This window comes from Pipistrellus hanaki, assembly GCF_964339955.1.
Source record: "Pipistrellus hanaki genome assembly, chromosome: 17".
Classification (NCBI taxonomy): Eukaryota; Metazoa; Chordata; class Mammalia; order Chiroptera; family Vespertilionidae; genus Pipistrellus; species Pipistrellus hanaki.
Window position 1 is genome coordinate 29,847,859 of NC_140519.1, and position 9,342 is coordinate 29,857,200.

The window sequence follows — 9,342 nt, forward strand, 5'->3', positions numbered from 1 at the left end:
AATTTATAATTTTTTCAAAAATTCACTGTTCTTTCCCACCTCTGCGTCTTTACACCAACCATCTCTTTGATTTAGAAAATCTTGCCTATTCTTTCTGTGGATATTTGCAGGGTTTCCACAGAAATCCCATTGGCTGATGGCTCCTCCTTAAAGTGATGTGAAATGGAAAGCATAAAGTCTTCAAAAGTCAGGACTTTAATGTCGGACTTGGATCTTACTGTTCCCAGTGTATACATGACTATGGAACATTTATTTTACATTTCTCTGCTTCTAATTTCCTGTGTGTAAAATAAGCAAAATACTGCATGCTTCATAGGACTTATGAAGATTTTATCAGATGATGATGAGCTAATGCTAAAGAGGCCAATCAAGAGTTCACCCTCGACATATGTACCTTCCTCTCCCATTGTGCATCATCCTTTTCTCAGCCCAACAGAATTTATGTCTTTTTTTTTTTTTTCAACAAAATCCCATAGCATATCTTCAATAGCATGTTTAGAGCACTCATCCCATTTAATCTGAGCTATAAGCCTGGATAGAAGTTGTTTTCTTGCCCAGAGAGGTGAAAACTATAGTAGCAGTTAAAAGCTTTGAAGTCAAAATCTCAAGGTTTGAGTCCCACATTTACCACTTGTTAGCTCTGTAGAGTTATGAGGAAATTTCATGACCTCTCAGAGCTTCACCTTGTACATGTCTAAAAAGGGAATAATTTTAATCTCTAATTTACAGAGCTGTTACAATTGAATATGAATATACATATAAACTATTCCTCATAGTGTCTAATATATTTAATAATGATTACAATAAATGTAGAAGGACTTAATGGTCTTCAAACAATGGTGAGAGTTGTCACCTCCCATTCCCAAATAGTGTCTCGATCTATAATAATTTTTTTTTTAGCACTCTGAGGTATTCCAGATTTTTTTATTTTCTCCTAAATCCCTAAATTTCTTTGGTTGACTGGCAGAATGAGATTACTGTTGAGCAGCTGTTGTTGTTTTTGTCCCAGTAGTCTAGGTTCTTTGGCAATTAAAAATCTCTCTTTATTTTCTCAAGCAAGTCAATTTTTTTTTCTCATTTGCTCACTGCAAGGAGCTAGTAATAAACACATCAGAGGTGGCATTGGGCCAAAGTTCCCAGGTGGGACTTGGCTTATTGTCTGAGGTTTGAAGACAATCTTGAATTTTTGCAGACCCTCTCTGAAGCTAAAGACCCTGCAGCTCCACAACTACGTATTTGCATTTTAATTCTTAAGGCAGCCTTTGGTATGGTCCAAATGGGCTTTCCTATAACATTAAAATGCTCATACACAGCCATCAGCCTTCGTTATCTGGTCCTGCAGCTTGATTTGTGTCCCATTTCTCAGTAGGGAAATAAAGTTAAGCCGACGAACTCCACTTTAAATCCTGAAGGTCACTTCCTAGCGATTCCAGATGAAATGCATCTTTAAAATATAACCCTTCTTCCCCCCTCCAGCAGGGGGGAAGAAATGAGGAACCTTTGTAATAATATGAACAATAAAGATTGATTAAAAAAATAAATAAATAAAAAATAAAAAAATAAAATATAACCCTTCTTCCCCAACTTCATATCAAACTCCTCCCATGGTCCTTGCTCAGTCCACATTCTGGATATCATGTAAAAGGATGTTTAACATTCAGCTTCAGAACAAGTCTCCTCTGCGGTGCCTGATTTCCTGTTGTCCATGTGTTGTACCCTGACTAGGTGTCCTCGTTCTTCCTCTCTGTCATCTTCAGCCTGCTAGGTACAAATCGCTGCCTGGGCAGAATGAGATGAATTAGGAAGCCTTTACTGGCAACTTATTAGGGAGCTGCTGCAAGGCGGGCCCCATGCATTTCCTTGTTATGCCTCCACTTTCCATTCACCACTCACTACAGTAAGGATGCTTTGTAACTATGCAATGGCGTTCCTCCTTCAATCTCCAGTGGCATTGCCCATAGTTAATTGGCTCTTATAGCATCTCTGTAAGATAAGCAAGTGTTGTTATCACTGTCCCCCATTTGCCAGTGATTGAGATACAGAGTGGTTGGTTGTCTCTCCATGGTCCTAAAGCCTGCCACCCAGAGAATTTCTTGACTGTTATCTCTTTGCCCTCACCACTGGTTTTCCCCGCAGCTCGTAATTTCTGGGTGAAAGCCTGCTCATTAGAGTCTCTGGGCAAACCCAGGGGATGAGAATTTGAAGAATGGAGGCTACTAGAAGTCCCTTATCTTCTCCCTTTACAGGCAAACCTATGAAGAGTTAGCTTTTGTTATTTTGCTTTTTAAAATCTATGGTTTCCTGTAGTTGGAAGCTTCAGAAAGGATATCACCTCTCATCCTCAACCGCTGCTTCATTGTATAAAAGAGAGCATGGCATCTCACACCTGTCAGAATGGCCAACATCAACAAATCAACAAACGACAAGTGTTGGCAAGGTTGCGGAGAAAAAGGAACCCTCGTGCATTGCTGGTGGGAATGTAGACTGGTGCAACCACTGTGGAGAACAGTATGGAGCTTCCTCAAAAAACTGAAAATGGAACTCCCCTTTGACCCAGTAATCCCACTCCTAGGAATATATCCCAAGAAGCTAGAAACATCAATCAGAAAGAATATATGCACCCCTATGTTCATAGCAGCACAATTTACAATAGCTAGGATTTGGAAACAGCCTAGGTGCCCATCAGCAGATGATTGGATCCAAAAACTATGGTACATTTACACAATGGAATATTACACAGCCATAAAAAAGAAAAAAAATTCTCATCGTTTGCAGCAACCTGGATGGAATTGGAGAACATCATGCTGAGTGAAACAAGCCAGTCAATGAAAGAGAGACACCACATGACCTCACTTATTTATGGATGATAAAGAACATTATAAACTGAAGAACCAAAAGATAGATATAGAGACAGTAAAGCAACAAGCAGACTGTCAAATTACAGCGGGGAGGTTGGGTATATCTGGGGGAGATAAGAGATCAACCGAAGGACTTGTATACATGCATATAAGTACAACCAATGGTCACAAAACTCTGGAAGGGTATGTACGGGAGGGGGGGCATTGGTATATGTACAAAAATAATAATTTAATAAAAAATATATATCATTAAAAAAAAGAGAGCATGGTAAGGAGATATATTTATGACAGCTGAAAATGGGACACCTAGGCCCCTGGAACCCAGTAGGAAGCTGCTCCTGTTTCCTGCATGTTCAACTGTAACCCCTAGCAACAGGATTCTTCTTCCCACCAAGCCCAGCCCAACATGGGGCGACCAGGAGCATTTCTGCCAGTCTATACCTCCAAGACTCAATCAGGCTTTTCTGCTTATAGTCTCTTTGCTTGGGGACTTGACACAGATTTCCATGATTAAGTGAGGCCAAATTTGATTCCTTTAGGGCAGCGGTTGGCAAACTCATTAGTCAGCAGAGCCAAATATCAACAGCACAACGATTGAAATTTCCTTTGAGAGCCAAATTTTTTAAACTTAAACTTCTCCTAACGCCACTTCTTCAAAATAGGCTCACCAAGGCCGTGGTATTTTGTGGAAGAGCCACACTCAAGGGGCCAAAGAGCCGCAGGTGGCTCAAGAGCTGCAGTTTGCCAACCACGGCTTTAGGGCACTAAGATGCAAAGACCAGTTCATGAGTTAACTGTTAACTGTTGGAATTAATAAAACCTATCAAAATCTCCTATATGCCAGGCACTGTTGTAAGTGCTGGGGAATAAACACAGTATCTGCCTCATGGATCTTTAAATATTATCCTGTTTTCTCCCCCTCATTCTTGCAGTGCTAAGTAGTATTCAATCATCCCAGAATTATTGTGATGAACATGGGCATTATCTCAAAAATCCGAGCACTGTAGAAAGATGGCATGTAGGGGGATGGTTGAATGGTGACTCCCCAAAAGATATGTCAACATTCAAATCTCTGGAACCTGTGAATGTTACTTTACTTGGAAAAAGTGTCTTTGCAGATAAAATCCAAGTTAAGGATCTTGAGATGAGATCATCCTGGATTACCCAGGTAAACCTTAAATCCAATGACAAATGCCCTTATAAGAGATAAAAAAAGATGACAGCGGAGAAGGCAGTGTAAAGATTAAGGTGGAGATTGGAGTGATACAGTTAAAAGCCAGCAGGAGCTAGAAGAGAAATGAGAAATGAATTCTCTTCCCAGAGGCTCCAGAGAGAGTGTACCTCCGATTCCACCTGGATTTAGTATTTCTGGATGTTTTCTGCCACCCAGTTTGTAATAATGTTTACAGTAGCCACAAGAAGCTACTACAGCATGGCACTTTGGTCTTAGAAAATAGATATAGAAATGTTTACCTTGAACCCAGGACCAATGGGCGTGTCCAGGTGACTTCTTCAAAGTCAGAGTCCTGGCCTCTTTAACATATTTCTTGAGGCCAACATGATGAGCCATAGTAACATCTAATCATTATTTTTCTACCTCCTTTAAAGGAAGTTCCATTGCTTTTCTCTAAAAGCAATATAAAAATAGCAAGCAAGTAAAACATTAAAGTTATTAAGAAATACATACTCTTTTTGTTCAATATGTATAAATTATCCTATATAATAAAAGCATAGCATGCAAATTGTCCCCTTGACCAGCAGTTTGTTTGGGAGTTTGACCAGGGGGCGGGGCTGGTTAGGGAAAGGGAGGGAGGCCCCAGCTAGCAGCCAGCAACTGTTAGGGACCCTACCAGTGCACAAATTTTATGCACCGGGCCTCAAGGCAACACTCACAATGTGCCAATTCCCATTGATTTTCCAAGAGGGAGGCAAAAAATAAATATTCATGTGACAAATGTCAGGGACTTCCATGTCTGTAAAAGAGAATTTATCTACCAGTCTCCCAGAATAGGCCCATGTGGAATGAGAATTGTCTGGTCTTGTTTCTCATTGAACCCAAATTCCCCAAAGGTGGGGACATCTACATTGCTTATCATTGTAACCCTTCCTACACCTGGTATAGGTTCCAACTCTCAGTAGTAACAATGATTACTAAAGCTAACCTTCATTGAATTCTTAGTATTTCAGGATTTATTCTAAGTATTTTATCTATATTGACTAATTTGTTCTCAGAGCAATTCTATGTAAGGATTACTTAGAAAATCCCTATTTTACAATGAGAAAACAAAGGTCCTGACAGGTTAATAAATATTTGTTTTCTTTTCCTAATGCAAAATATCTCAGTGAATGACTTTCTAAAAATATGTAGCTACTAGGTTGTCTGTTGCTTTACTTTTTATAGACAGTTTCTCCATGTAATTGTTTGTTTTTATCAATTTTATTGAGGTAAATTTTATACACAATAAAATGATCCAAATTTACTTATACAGTTTAATGAGGTTTGAAAAATGTGTTTGGTTATTCCAGAAAATAAAAATGAAAAATATTTTCATTACCCTTAATGTTTCCCTCATGCCTTTTTTGCAGTCAGCTCCCTTCTAAAAACCCAAGCCAGACAACCAATTGAACTGTTTTCTGTATCTAAGGATTCATTTTCTATAAATACAATCTCACAGTGATGTTGTACTTGGCTCAATCTTTTTCAGAATCATCCATATTAATATATTTTTCTTTTAATTGCTGAAGAATAGCTTTTGGTGTGAATATAGCACTTTTTGATGCATTATGTGTGTTGCTCCCAGTCTGTCTTATGAATAAAACTACTGTGAACATTTTTGAACAGATCTTTGTGTGGACTTGTGTTGTATGTCTTTCTTTTTAAAAAATATTTATGAGAGAGAGAGAGAGAGAGAGAGAGAGAGAGAGAGAGAGAGAGATTGATGAGAAACATTGATGGACTGCCTCCTGCACACCCCCTACTTGGGATCAAGCCCATAATCCAGGCATGTGCCCTGAGCAGGATTCAAATCTATTATCTCTTGGTTTATGGCTTGATGCTCAACTTCTGAGCCATAGTGGCCAGGCTATTTGCATGTCCCTTGGAGTGGAGTTTCTGGGTCATATAGTCAGTGGATATTTAACTATAGGAGAAACTGCCAAGTTGTTTACAATGTAGATGTACCATTTCACATTTTGACAATGTATGATGTTCAAGTTGCCCCACTTCCTTGTCTGTACCTGCTATTGTCAGTCTTTTTAAATTTTAGTCATTTTATCGGTATATCATTGTGTTTTCATTTGCATTCCTTGATGAATAATGATGATGGACATTTTCCCTTGTGCTTATTGGTCATTTGAATATCTTTTGTGAAGTGTCCGTTCCAACTTTTGCCAACTTTTTATTGGCTTGTTCATCTAATTACTGAGATGTAAACTTTCATAACATATTTTGAAAATGGTTTTTGTTAGGTAATGAAATAGATATTATATCTTCTTTCAGTCTTCAGCTTGCCTTTTAATTTTCCAAATGATATCTTTCAAAGAGAAGGTTTTAATTTTTATGATGTTACAATTTATCAACCTTTTTCTTCTATGGAGACTACTTATTATAATTAAAAAAAAAATCTTGCCTACTGGAAGGTCACAAAGATTTTTCTACTATGTTTTCCCCAGAAATTATAAAGTTGCAGTTTTTAAATCAAGATTTAATCAATTTCAATCTTTTTTGTGGTTTGAGATAAGGAGTGTGGTTCATTATTTCATATTGCTATTTAGTTGTTCTAGCACAACTTGTTGAAAAGGGAATTCCTTTTCCATTGGATTCCCTCATAAACTTTCTCCAAAACCAATATTCTTTCCCATTGATATGTATTGCTATACTTATGTCCTTAGAACAGAGTTTTAACAACAATAGCTTTATAATGAATCTTGAAATTAGAAAGTATAAGTTCTCTTACTTGATCTTATTTTTTTTAAATGGTTTTTGGTTTTCTAAGATGGATCCTAATTTCCCACTTCTTTACATGCCTAATAATTTTATAATCAGCACTAGGTATTATGATTGTTACTTGTTTGAATTACCTGGACTTTACTTTCTTCTTAAAAAGAATATCCTATTTTGTTCAGAGAATCAGTGACTTTGCTTCTAGATCACCTTGATCCTTTCAAAACATGCTTTTTAAGCTTTGTTAGGTCTTGTATGGAGATTGTTGACTCTTTGTCTAGAGTAACTGTGTTCATGCGTGGCTATTATGGTGTTTCTATTAAATACCCTCAGTTCAGTGAGGTCTCCCAACTGTTGTTGGTTAAAACTCACAATTTTCTCAACCCTGTGCAAATCAGATCAGTGGTTTGGTTGACAGCCAGGGTTCATCTTATTGTTTTCCTTTTTTGGGAATTACATCACTGTGCTCTTCTGTGTCTAGTGTCTGAATGTTGTTTTTTTCTGAAGTTTTATCCAGTTTTGTCCAGTTATGATGATGGAATGGGTGACAGTACCAGGTTTTCATCATGGTCAGAAATAAAAGTACTTAATATAATGTTGAGCAAAGTAACTCAAGTCCCCATTTCTTTGTAGGGGAGTTACAATCCCAAATTCCCAAAATTTTTTTGGGTTGCTACTTATTTTCTTGATTCCCTGCCCATTTACTTGCACTCTAGAATAAGCATGTCAAACTCGTGGCCCATAGGCCATACCCTCATTTATTTGGCCTGTGTTAGCCTTTGAGTTTGACATGCTTGCTCTAGAGCAGTGGTTTTCAACCTTCCTAATGCCGCAACCCTTTAATACAGTTCCTCATGTTGTGGTGACCCCCAATCATAAAATTATTTTCGTTGCTACTTCATAACTGCAATTTTGCTACTGTTTTGAATTGACTGGGGAGTAAGAAGAATAATGACCCTATTTCCTGAGTTCTAAAAACACAGATGCCCCTAGAGTGAGAGAGGTTAGGAATTATAGACTGAGATAAAAAACAAAAAAAAAAAAAAAAAAAAAAAAAACAGGTTGAGAGCCGCTGATGTAGAGCATAAGACCATTGGAAAACATGGATATTTATATAATATTATTATTATTTATATAATATCCATTATTTATATAATGGATATTATTAATATCCATTATTTATATAATGGATATTATATAAATATCCATGTTTTTATATAATATCCATGTTTTCCAAAGGTCTTATGCTCTACAGCAGCAGCTCTCAACCTGTGGGTTGAGAATTGCTAACAGGGTCGCCACAACATGAGAAACTGTATTAAAGGGTTGAGGCATTAGGAAGGTTGAGAACCACTGCTCTAGTCTAGAGGAATGCTGAGATCCCTTTAATATTGGGAATTTTTTTCATTTCCCAAAAGATATCCAAGACAAGATATTGTGTGGTAGTATGTTATAAAGTATAGGTTAATAGCAACATGACACTACAACAGAGGACAAGTAGATACTTAGAGTAGAATATTTGACATCAACAGTCTTGAAGATACTTGGCCAGCCATGGCAGGGAATGTCTTATTGTTTATCTGTCCTGAAGAGGCTCCCGTCTGAATCATTCTTTGAGGCTATTCTCTTTTTTCTAATTCCTTTGCTTATATCTTTTTTTTTTTTTATCTCAGTCTATAATTCCTAACCTCTCTCAAGCTATCAACTCTAAACTAAAAAATTCTTATAATTTGACTAAGCAGAGTAATTTAGTTCTTTTCCCCCTCAGTCTTCTCTTTCTAGAAGAGTGGCTTTTAATTCTGACTGTCAAAGAGGAACTTTTATAAATTCTGCTCCCTAGGCATTACACAAACCCAACCATATCAGAATTCCCTGGTGAATACTGGGCATTTGTTTCTGTTTTTAATGATTCCCTGATGACTGGGAAGTGTAGTCAGTTGAGAGCCACTATTGGAGATTCTATGCATGGGCCTATTTTTCTCAACTGAAAAGAACCTTTCAAAAGTTTTCACTAAAAAAAAAAAAAATCACCATGTACCTCATCTTTTCACCCCTAAGAGTACAAAGAATAAGCAGGAAATTTGGACTTTTTTTTTTTTTTAATTTACCTTCTCCCAGATCACATATTTAAGCTGGGTATCTTCTTCAAATGCTTTCAAAATGAGAGAAAGCATTAGCAAAAGATATTTCTTCAAAACCATTAGTCAAGTGTTTTTTTCTTATCCTTATAATCCCCCTGTCCTTTAATGTTTGATGCATTGTGAAATTTAAACTGTATGTGTTTGCACCTCAAATTCTGCTAGTGTTTGGTCACTCCTTGTCAGTAAAAGAAGTTGATGACATTATGCCCAGGTAAAATTCTCTAAGGTTGACTAATCCTAGGTTTTATCCAAATCTGAAGAGGGAGGATGCCTGCCTTTTTGGACACATTCTTGACCTGAGTGTATTCTAGAGGGTGGGGTTGAAATTCTTGAGCTGCATATTCTAAACCTTGACCCTTAACTCTTTTTATCTAGACTTTGAATTTTATTTCTAAGAAAG